The sequence below is a fragment of the Rhinopithecus bieti genome, unplaced genomic scaffold, assembly GCF_001698545.2.
Source record: "Rhinopithecus bieti isolate Rb0 unplaced genomic scaffold, ASM169854v2 scaffold_21703, whole genome shotgun sequence".
Lineage (NCBI taxonomy): Eukaryota > Metazoa > Chordata > Mammalia > Primates > Cercopithecidae > Rhinopithecus > Rhinopithecus bieti.
Genome location: NW_016812332.1, coordinates 8404025 through 8419619, shown reverse-complemented (window position 1 = coordinate 8419619; position 15595 = coordinate 8404025). Strand labels below are relative to the sequence as shown.

Below are 15595 nucleotides of genomic sequence, written 5' to 3'. Positions count from 1 at the left end.
TTGTGTATATAAACTACTCAGACACTAAAGAGACATCAGTGAAAAAGCCAAGCTTTGCCTTCATAGACTGTATGTTTTGGTGGAAGATAGACAAAGTTTTGTCAGAGAGTCAAAATTGGGAAGTGAGCACTTTTGTCATTATTGTAAGTTTATTTTCTCCTTTTTTAAAAGTTGATTTATTTCTAACCACATTCTATTTTATGTTATTCCCATTTTCTGCTAATTACCTATTAGAAGTTTAGGTGATAACAGTTCTAACTATCCTTAACATATATTTGATTTTTAATAAAGGCTCTTATGAAATGAAAGCTACAAAAATTAGAAATGTATGCACTAATCTCTGGTCCTAGTGGATACTTTAATGTATGTGGCTTGTGATTCTGTAGCTCAGATCTAAATGAGGTCTCTACTGATAATTGTTGCAATGTGAAAGTTGGGAAGTCCCAGAGGAAAATGGAGCAGAGAGGAAAATACGAAGACTAAGGGGAAGCATTTAATTTCTCTTCTCCCCAATCCTCCCAGAATAAAATAATAAAATAAATGCTTTAGGATACTTGGAAGTAGGGAACTCAGGAGAACAGGCCATAACTCCCCACATTTTGGGCTATGTATGTTCTTGCCAAGAGTCCAAAATAAGAATTGACAGTGACCTAAGCCAGAGTGGAGTCAGCACATGGAGTGAGAAGGTGAGTGGAAAGGATTCTAGGTTCCTTCAAGGTAGGGAGGGTGTCAAGTAAAGACTCAGGCCTGTCTCAGTGGCTCATTCCTGTATTCCTAGCACTTTGGGAGACCGAGGTGGGTGGATTGCTTGAATCCAGCAGTTCAAGACCAGTCTGGGTAACATGGTGAAACCCCGTCTCTACAAAACAATACTAAAATTAGCCAAGAGCGGTGGCATGCACCTGTAGTCCCAGCTGCTTGGGAGGTGGATGTGGGAGGATTGTTTGAGCCTGGGAAGTGGAGGTTGCAGTGAGCGAAGATTACACCACTGCATGTCAGCCTGGGCAACAGCGAAACCCTGTCTCAAAAAGAATAAAATAAAGGCTCAATGGCAAGAGTGGCCCTGGAAAATCACAGCTATAGACATCAGCATGTTTTGAATACCAGGATCCTCCACCCACCAGCAGCTGTGCTAGCCAGCACCTAAGGTTCTTTAATGAACTCAAGACCCTCCTGTGTGCTACTGCTCTGCCCAATGAAAATCTACCTGCCCTGCATCTTATTATACCAGAATTTTCCTTAGCTTTCTTCCACATTCAGAGGATCTGGCAAACTGTCCAGAAAAAAGTAAACGTGAATGATAACAAGTTATCCCATTCAGGAACATTTTCATTTGTGACATTACAAAAAAATCAGTCTCTGCTGAGTCAGCTCACATTAGTGAATAAAGACTGCTGGTGGAAGTAAAGCACAGACAAGGGTCTTCCTCAGTTCTCAAAATGCACTGCATTGGCAAAAATTCAGGCTTCTTACGTCAGACCAGCCTTCCTCTGGAATATGATCAGCAGAAAGGGAGGAAAATAAGAGAGCAGTCAGAATACAACCTGGAAACCAGTTCAGATGATGCCTACTGAATAACAGCGAATACAATACACATATTTATAGTGTACCCATCAGAGATATTGTGCACCATCTGCGATGGTTTATCTTTCCATGAAATAAAGGGCAAACTGTACCCATCTGTCAATTTTCTGGACAAAGTTCATATGGAATCTGGTGATTATGACTTAGCTCTGTCAATTGCATTTGTATTCATGAAGGAAATTGCAGCTAAATTGGTTTCTGCAACTCCTAATCCTAAGAGCAAATATTGTTGCTAAGATGTGCACATTACCTCATTCCCACAGTCCAGAATAGATCTGGCACATTTACTTAGAAACAAGAACACTACCTAGGGCAAAATTCTAGCTCAAAGGCAATCAGGTCCAGTAGATGAGGGGATCACTACAACCATAAAATAGAAACGTCAGATTAAGTAGAACATTTCTAACCCTCACAGGAATCTTATGAAATATTATTATCCCCATTTTTCAGAGGAAGACATGGTGGCTCAAAAAGTCAACTTACTACTAATTGAACATACAACTTATTAGTTGAGTGTGTGAACTCCACACTCAACTCCATAAGTTAGCATCACAATATCTCATCCACGTAACTCGGGATAAAGCAAGATAACACAGGTAAAAACACTTGGAAAATTAAACTGCCTATACTGATGATAAGCATTATTATTATGTACAAACTTTCTTGGATGGGAACAGACATTAAAATCTTGATCATGTGCAAAATTGTTCTTAATTTGAGAAGTTGTTCAACCCTGTTTTTAGCCCCAGGATTCTCTGCTTCTATGTATGAAGTGGGAAATGAAATATAGTCATGCAAGAGGCTATTTCTTTAATTTTCTGGATTGTCACATTCATTCAGCATGAAATTTTGTATAGAAAGTCAATTTTGGAAAGTTCCAAACTTAATTAGATCTTGCAGTTTTGTGATCTTCATTATAATTATCAAATACTGAAGAGCTAATAAAGGATCAACCTCTGGGCTGCAGAATAACCTAATATATTCATACCTCAATGACATCCTGAATTACAACTGTGGGCTGATGAACTCCAGTGAAGCAACCAGCCACCATAGTTGCCAAATTCAAATTGCAATACACAACTGAGCCTTGATCAGACCAAGATGAATACATGATATGTAAAATAACCCAATAAAGTTTATCAATAATACATGGGCAATCCAGATGAGACATACACTGGCATAGCAAGTCTAATTAAGAGCATTTCTATGATAAACTGAAGCTCTACCTTCCGCTATCATGCAATGATTCATTTGAGTTTGTTGTTACAAGAAGAATGAGCAGTGGGCATCTTCCTTATTAGTGATTCTTCTTCCTGATACCTGCAATTTAACCAAATAACACATATCACCCTTTTAATATTTCAAAGGATGTTTCAATACCCAGACATTTTTCTTAATGTAGATTCTGTGGAGGACAGAGTGGTGAATTCCGGATTATTTCTTTTGTTTTTTTGTTTTGTTTGTTTTATTTTGTCTTTTTAAAAAATTGCTGCAGATACTTTTCAGAAGCCTTTCCATAACTGTTTTGGACTAGTAGTATCTTAAAAATAAATGCTACCACAACAGAGCCATGATTTTAGCAATATTAGAAACCCCATTAACTCCTTCAGGTCCTTAGCACGTTGATTTAGTATCGCCTCTACAATTATCTCCTAGACTCTTGCCAAAATTTAACATTTGAAAGCCAAAGAAGTAGCACAGATATTGCATAGGAGAAAAATTCTAATTTAACTAAATATATTGGTGTATATTGGTAGTAACTTTGATCCTAATTTTGTGGAGAACTTTAAAGATAGAAGCTGGAGGAAAACCCACAATTATTTTAAAATGTACCTCTTTTATTTTAGAAGTATAGACTTTACATTTGACAAAACTGTTGCATTCAAATCCCTTGCATAAGTTTCTGAGTTGTGCATGTAAAATAAGCAAACTGAATTGTTTGTAATATAGGTGAACAAAGGCCAATCCAGAGCCAACTCCATATTATTTTAAGCCTTACAGGGGTAACTGAAAGGAACAGGTTAGAAATTCTTGAGGGCAAGAGTCATCTCATATTCTTTGCTTGTGTATGGATAAAGAAAGTACTGTGCCTGAGCTGTTGTTTGATTCTGTGAAACAAACGTGGTTTATTTTGTGTTGCTTGCATTTGTCCGTCTGTCTATTTGTTGGAAGCATTCAATTTTGTTTGAGAGAATCATTTGAGAGTTGCTTGCAGAAGCTAAAGAAACGGGGAAATATTGAAAGGGCTGCTATGAGAAACTTTGAGAAACTCCAAGCTTTGAGAAAGTCAGATGCTGAGCACAAGCAATATTGTTTTGCTTCCAAGAAATAATATATGCCTCAGATTCAGGTGGAGGAGTGTTCTCCCATCTATACAAAAAATCCAGCTGTGTGTAGCACCTTGATGAGTGGCAATTTAGAAAGAAAATAATAAAGCATTCTTGGCATAGACACTGGTGATCTCATGAAAGCAATATCAGAAATGGCAAAAATAGAACTTTTGCTCTTTTGAGAGAAGATGACTTTGGCCAAGGGCAGAGTTAGTAGGAGCGTAAGAACATGGCATACCTCCAAGGTGAAAGTCATAGGTTTATTGGCCTGTGAGCAAACATGAAGGACCAATATGGGCACTCCTCTAAATATATGGGGGAAATTTGTTGATAGGAGGTTATGAAATTAGGCAATAAATGTACTTGGGTTTTGAGTGATTGTAAATTTATGCTAAAAGGAAGTTGTAATATTATTATGTAATCATAGACTGGTATAATTATTGATTTCAAACTGGGTTTTTGACCAGTCTTCTATTCATTTTTACTTAAGTGAAAGAAAATTCTAAAAGAAAGATAACCTGTTAGGTCAAAGTAATGGTTTATCTATTTCTTCCAAAGTATGACTTTCCAGATGTAGTTAAAATGCTTTCCAGAGAATGCATCTTCCATTTACAGTCACGTGTTGCTTAACTATAGGGATACATTCTGAGAAACGTGTTGTTAGGCTATTTCATCATTGTGTACTTACACAAACCTAGATGATATAGCTTACTACACACATAGGCTATATGGTATAGCCTATTGCTATATCTAAGCTACAAACCTGCACAGCAGTTTACTGTACAGAATATCGGAGGCAATTATAACACAGTGGTAAGTATTTATGTCTCTAAACATATCTAAACTTAGAAAAGGTACAGTAAAAATATAGAACTATAGTCTTATGGGACCCCTGTCATACATGTAGTCTGTTGTGAACCAAAACATTGTTATTGGGGCACATGACTGTAGTTAAAGGTGTTTCACTGTTTTTATGAATAAGCCATAAAAACAGTTGTTTTGTTGTATTCAGCCAAACTGATTTGCTTGCAATTTCTTGAGCTGAACTTATATTTTGCACTTTTGCTGGAAACAATGTTCTTCTTTACATCTGTCTATCCAAGCCAATTCTTACTTAAGATTTCAATTTAAAATTCTAACTCATTAAAAAAAACTCCTAGGGCCAACTGAGGACAAAGCCCTTCTCTTTCCTCTTAACTCATTCATTTATTTGTTCTGTATATATTTACTGTGGATGACAATGTGCAACTCATCTATTAAACACTCACTTACGCTTTTGGATTGTCAGTTATCTTGGTACGTGTCTTGACTTTGTCCCCTGTGACTAGGATAAACAATCAGGAAATGGACAGTATTTTACGTATCTTTTCTCTCTGGTTTAGTGCCTACTTTCTTCAACACAGCAGGCTTTCAATACATGTATGATGGATTTGATTCAGATTCGAATCTTTAAATACAAGAAAATGTCAACTGAATTATATTCCTTTAACAAGGGCTGAAAGACAATATCATTGATTGAATACCTGTTGTGTGTCAAGGCGTTTTCATAAGTGATCTCTAATCTTTATGATGGTCCACTAAGACAGAATTTCAGTAGTCCTCAATGTGTCTATAAGGAAAGAGATACTGTGAGATACTGTTAAAACATTTCTCTGGGATACTCTGCTGGTAAGTTGCAGAATTGGCTCTGAAACTCAGGCTTATCCCCTTGAAAACCAGGAGGGTATTCAAGTGGGAAAAGATTCTGCCTCTGCAGTTGTCACTCTAACAATTTCCTTTACAGATGAGCCAACAGACATATATCTTAATATTATTCAGAAAATGTCACATTTGTCCAACTCTTTTTGTTCTTTCACCTTTGTGTGTTTCCTTAGCTAAGATTCTAATGATATTAATCTTTTTTAGAAAATTGAAATCGACCAAACAATAAACAGCACTTTCAGGCTGTAATATAAAAGCTACTGAGTTAATTATTTTTATTTCAAAAAGAAAAAAAGCTTTATTTAATTGCAATTACATACCCAATAATGGAGTGTTTTCTGTGTTGCTTTGGTGTAAATGTTCACCAAATGTATCAAAATATTATATCTAGGTATTTAATTTTTAGATTTGTTAGAATTGCTTTGAAACTGTAGAAACATAGGAAAATGTATAATTAAGAAGTATACATTGAAAAGAAGCAAGACACTAAACTGATTTTCAGAGTGGCTGCTATTCCTTATAGATGATAATACAGTAATAAGAGGGAGATCAAGGATAGCAAGAATCTTATCAATTCAAAATAATTGTTTATTACTTAATGATACTTTTAGTGCAGCATTTGTAATTATAGATTATCATTTCAGTGTGTTTCTTTATAAATGACGACTTTTAAACGATTTTCTAACTGTTGCCAACAACTACAAAGGCCCCCTTACAGACTTGTGAGGCCTTGAAAGCACCTAGAGGAGATGGGCTATAACAGGAATAAACTTGGTAAGTGGGAGAGGGAAGTGATCTACAGTCATAATAATGGCATCTAACGAGGCACAGAGAACTATGGCCCTATTCAAGTGGGTTTTGTTACTGAAGGACTATGACTCAGTGGGTAAAACTAGAAAATATGTTTCTCAAGGTCAGTGATTCTTAAATGAGGGAAGAAGAAGGTGGCATGTTGGAATTGCCTGGGGATATAGGGGGCATTTTTCTAGCTATTCTTAGTCCTCCAGAGATTTTGGTACTCCCACCTCCCTGCCAGTAGCTATTCATCAGCAGCTATTTATTGTCATACTGATTCGCTGTTTTTAGCCCTCTGGTATGTTAGAGATAAAAAAAAATAGTTAATAATTGCTAGTCTAGTCACTGGGGAAATGTGTAGCAATATGGGCAGTGTAGGTAGTAGCATCCACATAGCAGGAGATAATTCTGGTTTGAAGTGGGTCTATATCCTTAGTCCATCCCCTAAAGTGGAAGAACTGGCAAAGATTAATAGGACACTGGGCCAGAATGAGAGGACTCAGGCAAGGATTAGCTTTCAGCAGTTTGTTTCTCAAATAACAGAGGGTTTTAAAGGAAAAGACCGAGGATCAGGGGCTTTTACCACAGGCTTGGGACAATTTAATTTCCAGCTCACCAAGTTCTGGGAATGGCATTATAATATACTTCTGGACTTGGTTGTAAAGAAATAGATATAACTGAATTCTATAAGTTGGGGATAGCCAAGGACTGGAGAAGGCAGAAACAGAGATAAACAACATATAGATTTGATTATGAATCATTACTATGACAACACAAAATCTCTGGGCAGTAAAATATTATTGTAAAAATGTGTGTTAGGAAATAAAACAATGTGCACTGTCATTGCCTCTGTGCAAACCTTCCCTGGAGGTCCCAACCAATGTAAAAAGATTAGAAAAAAAATAGAATGATATATCAGGATTCAAAAAGAAAAGTGAAATTATTCTTTACAGACAAAATTACTTTCAATATAGAAAATCAGAGATACTCTAGAAATAAATGATTAGAAATCATCAGAAAATTCAACAATGATACTAGACACAAGATAATTATACAAAGAGCAACTGTGTTTCTGAATGTCAGCAACAATCAGATAGAAAAAAACAATAACAAGTATTCGTTCATGAGAGAAACAAAAATAATCAGCTATATAGAGAAAAATATTAACAAATAAGGTGAAAACATGTATGGAGAAAATTAGAAACATATTTAAGGTTGAAAAGATAAATAAGTAAAGTTCTTCACATACAATGTCATGAAGAGGTCAACGTTTTCCAAATTAACCTCAACATTAAAAAAAAAAATCCAACCAAAATTCCAAAAGGAATTCTACATTTCCTGAAGGGCACAGTAAAGCCAAGAAAACTTTAAAGAAAAATAAGATATGAGACAGTTGAGAACTCTTCTGCCATATGTAAAGACTTATCATAAAGCCTTAGTAATGAAGATAAGTTTGTATTGGCACAGATGTGAACAAATAAGCCAATGATACAAAGAAAAATTGCCCACAAACAAACTCTACTGGGATGAACAGTGCCTCATACTCCCAGTCAAATTCATGCCCACTCAGAACCACAGAATGTAACCTTGTTCAGAAATAGGGAGCAGTTGTAAATATTAATAGTTAAGTCATACTATATTAGGGTGGGCCCTAATTCAAAGACTGGTATTCTTATCAGAAGGCCATATGAAGACATGGAGACACACAGGAAAACGGCACATGATGATGAAGGCAGACACTACAGTGATGCATCTGCAAGCCAAGAATGTCAAGATGGCCAGGATGACCAGAGGTTAGGATAAAGCAAGGCTCTGCCAACACCTGAATTTAGAACTTCTCACCTCCAGAACTGTAAGACTCCAAAACTGTAAGACAATTTCTGTTGTTGTAATTCACATAGTTTGTGGTAATTTTTTGACAGCCTTGGAAAACAAATATACAAATGTGTACATTAGAAATTTATACAGGGCTGCCACATTGCATAGCTCCAAGGGATGCCATTTACATTATATTCTATGTGCTCCAGAATTTTGCCATTCATCTTGAATATGATGTGAATGGTGCCGCTTGGAATTGTACAGAGCAGCAGTCTTCTTTACCTAGGAGAAAAGAGGTAGTACAAATTACTGGATAAAGGACTAGTTTTTCAATGAATCATGCTGGAACTAAGGGCTAATCATGTGCAAAAAGGATAAAGTTACAACCTCATCTCATGTCATACAAGCAAATTAATTCTAGATGGATTGATGGCCTATATAAGGAAATAAAAACTGAGAATTACTTATTAAGCAAAACCAACACACACACAAACGTTTTGGTAAGACTGACGATTTTGAAATGTAAATTTTCTGTGTAACAAAGGACACCATAAACAATTTGAAAGTACAAGGAACAGAACAGGACGTATTTCCATTATGTATTCTTTATGAAAAATTGATATCCAAAATATTTAACTCCTACAAATCACAAGAAAAATAAAAATAGTACAAAAGAAAAGGAACCCACAAAGTATATGAACAGGTATATGAGGAAAGCCATCATATTTATGAAAATATTTTAACTCTGTTTATACTCAAAGAAACACAGATTTAAATACATGAGATTCTATTTTATGCCCTGAGGATTAGGAGTAAAGAAGAAGTCTGAAAATACTAGTGGTTTTTGCAAGAATATGGGTACATGAGAATTTTCATGCATTGCTAGTAGAGGTGTGTAAACTGCTACCCCTTTGTAAGGCCATTTGGCAATACCTGGTAAAGTTAAAGATATCCATTCCCTATAATCCAGTAAGTCCATTTTCAATTATCAACCCTAGAGGAACTTGGACATGGGCACAAGGAATCATGTAAAATGTGTTGATCGTGTACCATTTTTAATAGGAAAATTCTGTGCATAATCTAAGTGTCTATCAATAGGAGAATGTATAAATAAATTGCTTTATAATTATATAATTACATATTTATGTATTCTATATGTAATCATTGTACATCTATAAATAAACTAGAACTACATTTACATTAAAAAATCTCTAAATAATAGCATAAATTTTTTAAGATGTGAAAAATACCCGCTGTATAACATCACCACGTAAAATTTTAAATCTCACAGAATAATAATAAATATTGCAAAAATATGTTGTTTTGAATAAATACATATGTTGTGATGATTTAAATAGGGACTATAAGAATACAGTGGCCGGGCGCAGTGGCTCACACCTGTAATCCCAGCACTTTGGGAGGCCAAGGCGGGCGGATCACGAAGTCAGGAGATTGAGACCATCCTGGCCAACATGGTGAAACCCGGTATCTACTAAAAATAAAAAAAATTAGCAGGGCATGGCGGCGCATGCCTGTAATTCCAGCTACTCAGGAGGCTGAGGCGGGAAAATCACTTGAACCAAGGAGTCAGAGGTTGCAGTGAGCTGAGATTGCACCATTGCACTCCAGCCTGGGCAACAAGAGGGAAATTCTGTCTTTAAAAAAAAAAACAAAAAAAACAACAACAACAAAAACAGTATATACTAAATTCAGGATAAAATTCACTTGTTGGAAGATGAGAGAGGAATGAGATGAGGCACCTTTAGTCAAATATATAATGTTTTGATTGTATTTTTAAAATATAAAGGAAACATGACAAAATATTAACATTTATAAACTCTGGTTTTGGGCAGTACATGGATATCTTACATATTATTTCCTATTATTTTAGTAGAGTTGAAATATGTGGTAAACAAAATAGAGACAAAGAAAGAAGAAAAAAAGGTCAAAGAGAGAGGAGAAAAGAGTTGGAGGTGGGAGAGGACAAAGAAAAGAAAATAAACATGGTCTTGGAGACAAACCACCTGCATGCTAATTGTGGCAGGCAATGGGGTTTAGTAGAAGCAGCTTGGCAGTGTGTTCAGGTAAATGTATTTAATTTTAGCTTCTTTCAACTTGGACAAGTTAACTATTTTAGGACTCTATTTACCCATCAATAAAATGGATAGATTAAAATTTAACTGAAAGTGCTCTGTGAAGAATAAGCAGAAGGAAATATGTAAAATGCTCTGTGTTGTGCCTGCTGGGTATTTACTGAGCCTGCCATGGATAGTAAAGCCCTCTCTCTCTTTCTTAAAGCAGTGAGAAACAATAAAGCCTGTGCAGAAAATGTACTACCTTAACTCACTGGGTGGAATTGAATTCTTCCTTCTCATGAAGTTTTTTTTTTCTTCATCTCAGTAGAAGTAATTTTGAAAGGAGATTAAAATGCCTTTGGCATAGAGAAAGATGCATACTATGGAGAAAATTGCAGGGCTTCAGTTTCCACCAAACTATCCATTAAAAAGGTAGGTGAGGAAGTTCCCATGGTTCTGCATTTAAGCTCAAGTTGCTTATTTAGGGGATCATGGTTCAGGCCCTTCACCCTTAGTTGTTAATGACCTTACATTGAAGTATTGAATGGAATACGCAGTAGGGTCAATTGCAGACTCAATGACAAGAATTAACGCGCAAAGCTCCCTAATGAGATCTGTGCTTATTCCTTGTGGTTCAAGGAACACTGTGGTTAATAGTTTACGGCCTGCAGGGTCAATCCGCTTTCAGAAGCAGAGTTAACTTAGGCATTCCCTGGGCTGTATAAACAACGCTGTATGTAGTTGGAAGCTTAACCCTCCTTTCATCATGCCAGAAAATTATTGGACTGCTGCCATGGTCTGATATTTATGGTTCTATAAGCATTTGACTCTGAAAAGTCTCTTATTCTGGAAAATGGCCACTGGTCAGTTGCTAATGCACAAGTGGTAGAAGAAAAAGCCACCCTTTAAAGAAGAGAACGAAGGGAAAAACTTATGAGAATAACAGTGTCATGTCTACCAATAGGATAAATGTATATGCATGTTTAATACATACACACGAAAACCCTATATGTGTATTTCTACACAAAAATGCTAAAATGGTAAAAGAAATGCTTTTAAAAATTTAAAGTTACCAAAATAAAACCATTTCGCTTTTCTTTCTACAAAAAGAGAAAAACTGTGGCATATGGTATTTATCAAAGTAGTGGAATAAAAGAGCCAAAACTTGTATAGGCTTCTGTCCCAGTATGAACTCACTTTCTCTACCTCTATGGGCAGAAAGGAACCTTGAGGGGTTCTTTGATCTCTTTACCTCTTCTCTGAACTAAAATGGCTTCTCGGAGCAACCAAACAATTGTTTATCCTGTTTGTTAAATGGGAAAATATTTAATAAACATTTTTAGACATAATGTCTCCATGTCTAAAACAAAATTTCTCTGTTTTAAATCCATTATGACCCTTTCTAAGGATTTTTAAACTAAGCATAGAGAATCACATATCTAATAACTGAATCAGGAGTAGTGGTTACATACATTTTCTAAATGTCCTGTCTCCAAGGTAACCTGTTTTTTCCTGACAGGCTGGAGGGGCTAGAGAGAAGTGAGATGAGGGAGACAAGATGAAGTCACATCCAAAGATGAGGTGGCCACTGGCTGATGGATCGATTCCGACAAGAATAAAACAATTCATAGAAATCAATGTCACCGACCCACAGATGCATCTCAGAATTGATGCCAAACACAAGGGTTGAGTTGCAACCACTGCCCTGTTTCAGTAATACTAGCACCTCGTAGCCAGATTAGAAACTACCTATTAAAACTGAATCGTATCATTAAAAAATCACCCAGGGACCTTCAGAATGTTAGCCTGATCTATAAAATCCAGGCAGGGGATAGAGAAATCAGAGGCATCTTGCTGGAATTTACTGTATCTTGCCAGGAGTTTCTGATGTTATTCAAGGAAGAGATGGTATCTCATTTCTAGAAGCCCTTAAAAATACCCAACTTGCCTGCACAGGAATGCTCTCACCTGGGAAGTGGCCCAGGCTCAAACAGAGAAACAGAGCTGACTGATTATTGCAGGCCCATTCAAGGTGGAAACCACCCCAAACCTGGGTCAGCCTTGCACATTCTGCGTTGTAGAGGTTAAAAAATACCAGGCAGAGGCGTCTGAATATCCAGAGCTCACAACAGAATGCAACTCAGTTCTTCGCCCAGTGAAGCCCAGCAAATAATGAACTTATACTTGTTGGTCCTTTTCTGCCTTTATCTCCTTCATAATGTAACACCTCATTCCTACCTTTATTACCACCAGCAGCATGAAAACACACAGCTCCCAGACTGAAGGAGCTGTAGCATCTTGAAGACATCTGGCCTGCAGAGACAGAATGCTCAATAACACCTGTTCATGGTTACTGAGAAGTCACTACATGTTGAGCACTAGGCTACATGTTAACATTTAAGAACTATAACATCCTAATGAGTGAATGTTAGTATAATTATTCCTATTTTAAGGTTAAGGAAACTGAGGTTAAAGAAGCTAACTAATTCAAAGATATGCGACGAGTAAATCATAGATCTGGGAATCCAACCTTGGGAGTCCTATATTGAAGTTACATGCTCTTAACACCACATCCTGCTCTTAATACCATATCCTACTGCCTAATATTAACTAAGATTTTGCCACTTGCTAGATGGAGAAACTTGAGCCAATCATAGTCTCTCTGAATGTCAGTTTTCCATAAAATAGGATAACTATCCATTCTTTTCTCCAAAACAATTTTATGAAGTCTCTTTGGTGCACTAGTCTAATTACTGGGACACATAATTGAACAAAAGAGGGAGGGGGAAAGGTAGAAAGATTTTTTTTAAGTTAGAGAAAGAAAGACACAAAATAATTTTTTAGAGTGTAAAAAACAAACCGTGAATCAAATAACTGAGGGAACAGTATAACATGGTTGTGCATGACGAGTATCAATTTAAATGAGGTGGCCAGAGAAGCCCTCTCATGAAGGTGACATTTGACTCATTGAAGCCTTAAAAATACAAATGTCCCCTACATGTGAAGCCCATTTCTAGCAGTGGGGACACCATGTGCAAAAGCCCAAGGAAAAAGAAGAAGCAAGTGTGATAGAGTCTTCAAGCAGGAAAGTGAGGAGAATGAGGTTTGAGGGCTCTGGAGGTAAAGCTGGGGAGTTTGGACTCAAGTCTATCCTATTCTATTGATTAAAAAATTGTTTGTCAGTGGGGTGCAGTGGCTCGGGCCTGTAATCCAAGCACTTTGGGAGGCTGAGATAGGAGGATCACTTGAGCTCAGGAGTTTAAGACCAGCCTGGGCAAAACAGGGAGACTCCACCTCCACACACAAAGCAATTTTTTTTAAAGCTGGGAAAGGTGGTGCACGCCTGTTGCCCAAGCTACTTGGGAAACTGAGGTGGGAGGATTACTTGACCCAAGGAGTTTGAGGCTGCAGTGAGCTGTAATCATGCCAGTGCACTGAAGCCTAGGCAGCAAGCAAGACCCTTTCTCTCTCTCTCTCTTTCTTTCCATATATAAATATGGATATTTCCATATTTATATATACGGATATTTCCATATATATTTATATATATACACATATTTATATATATGTATGTATTTATAGCCTAAATGTATTGGTTTATCAGTGCAAACAAGGAAGACTAGATTCCTGTAAACAGTGATGAAAAGTCTCCAATGTAGAAATCTAGCAATGTAGATTGAGTGATGATGAGGTGTGAAAATGCTTCGGGAAAGCTAACGTTTTAGAACAGTTATTTTGATAGGGGTGGAGGAGGTATATGTTGTTTGTTCTGGTCCCTCTCTCTTTCATTGGAGGGCATATGCAAACTGAGGTGGTTAGTAGTGAGTGTGCATCTTATTCCGAGGAGGAGCCTGGAAGATGTTGTGGTGCTCTAAAGTCAAGCTCTTAAAACCTCTGTTAATTCATTTAACAAACTTTAATTAAGTGTGTTGCAGTCACTGACACCAATTGTCCTGGTATTTCTCGCTAATGGTACCCCAGCTTTTTTCGTGACACCAAATGTTGACCCTCAAACAGTGTGCTCAGTTCCACAATTTCCCAGCCTCCTTTCCAGGTAAGGAAGATCATATGCCCAGGTTCTGGACAACAAGGTGCCTGATACAGTTTGGATATGTGACCACCCAAATCTCGTGTTGAATTGTAATCTCCAGTATTGGAGGTGGAGCTTGGTGGGAGGCAACCAGATTACGGGGGTGGTTTCTCACAAGTGGTCTAGCAGCATCCTCTTGGTGCTGCTCTCACCAGAGTGAGTGAGTTCTCGTGAGATTTGTTTGTTTAAAACTGTGTGGCACCCTCTCCCTCTCTTGCTCCTGCTGCCATGTGATGTGTGTGCTCCTCGTTTGCCTTCTGCCATGATTGGAAGCTTCCTGAGCCTCCCCAGAAGAAGATGCCTCTATGCTTCCTGTATAGCCTGGAGAACGGTGAGCCAATTAAACTTATTTTCTTATAAATTACCTAGTCTCACATAATTCCTTATAGCAATGAAAGGATGGCCTAACACTGTGTCAATGGAAAAATCTCTGAAAAAAACATAGGCTTTCTGATATAAAAATGCCTTGCAGACCTTTAAGTACAGGTGATACAACTGACGGAGGCCCACAGCTGCTGTGTTCTGAAATCCATTTGGGACTTTCCTAGGAGTCTATGCTTCCTTAGGGTGCTCCCAGCCGACCAGTGTGGCAGGGACACTGAGGCACGCCCATTCCTGACTGATGAGGGATTTCTCTGACAGGTGGCTCTGCTGAGGACTCCATGACAGTCTTGTGAAACTGGATTACAGTCTAAGATACATCCACGTGGTATCGTTTGAATGTTTGTTCCCTCTAAAACTCATCTTATAGTTTAAGCCCCAATGTGCTAATGTTGGTAAGTGGGGCCTGATAAGAAGTGTCTAGGTCATTAGGGTTCTACCCTCATACATGGTTTAATGCCTTAACCAAAGGGCTTTCAGGAGTGCGCTCTCTCTTGGCTCTTCCCCTCCTCTGCCATGTGAGAAACAATGTGTCTTCCATGCAGAAAATGTAGCGTTCACCAGGCCCTCAACAGACACCAAACTGGTAAATGACTTGATATTGGACTTCCCACCTTCCAGAACTGTGAGCCAAGGCCTTTCTCTTTATTATACATCACACAGTCTCGAGTGTTCCGTGATAGCAGCACAAAACTAAGCACCACTCAGCCTTCCTCCCTTGTCTTTCTCTCAGAGTCAGATTTGCACTGTGGTCTGACAAGTCTTCCAGCCTTTCCTGGTCACTTAGTATTTTCCCTGACAGACATTTCATACTATAATTT

The 15595-nt window shown here is 37.5% G+C and overlaps 1 long non-coding RNA gene across 3 annotated transcripts in view; it reads right to left on the bottom strand.

Moving 5' to 3' along the window:
- Positions 1-1345: 1345 nt before the first annotated feature.
- LOC108544654 (uncharacterized) overlaps positions 1346-15595 on the bottom strand; it is a 36577-nt gene continuing 22327 nt past the window's right edge. For 2 of the 3 annotated variants that reach the window (XR_001889915.1, XR_001889917.1), the window contains exons 4-7: positions 8253-8510; positions 5438-5523; positions 2811-2904; positions 1346-1490 (exon numbers count right to left, since the gene is read on the bottom strand). This is a non-coding gene — a long non-coding RNA (uncharacterized LOC108544654). The remainder of the gene's footprint in view (positions 1491-2810; positions 2905-5437; positions 5524-8252; positions 8511-15595) is intronic. The other variant, XR_001889916.1, reaches the window with a different exon arrangement.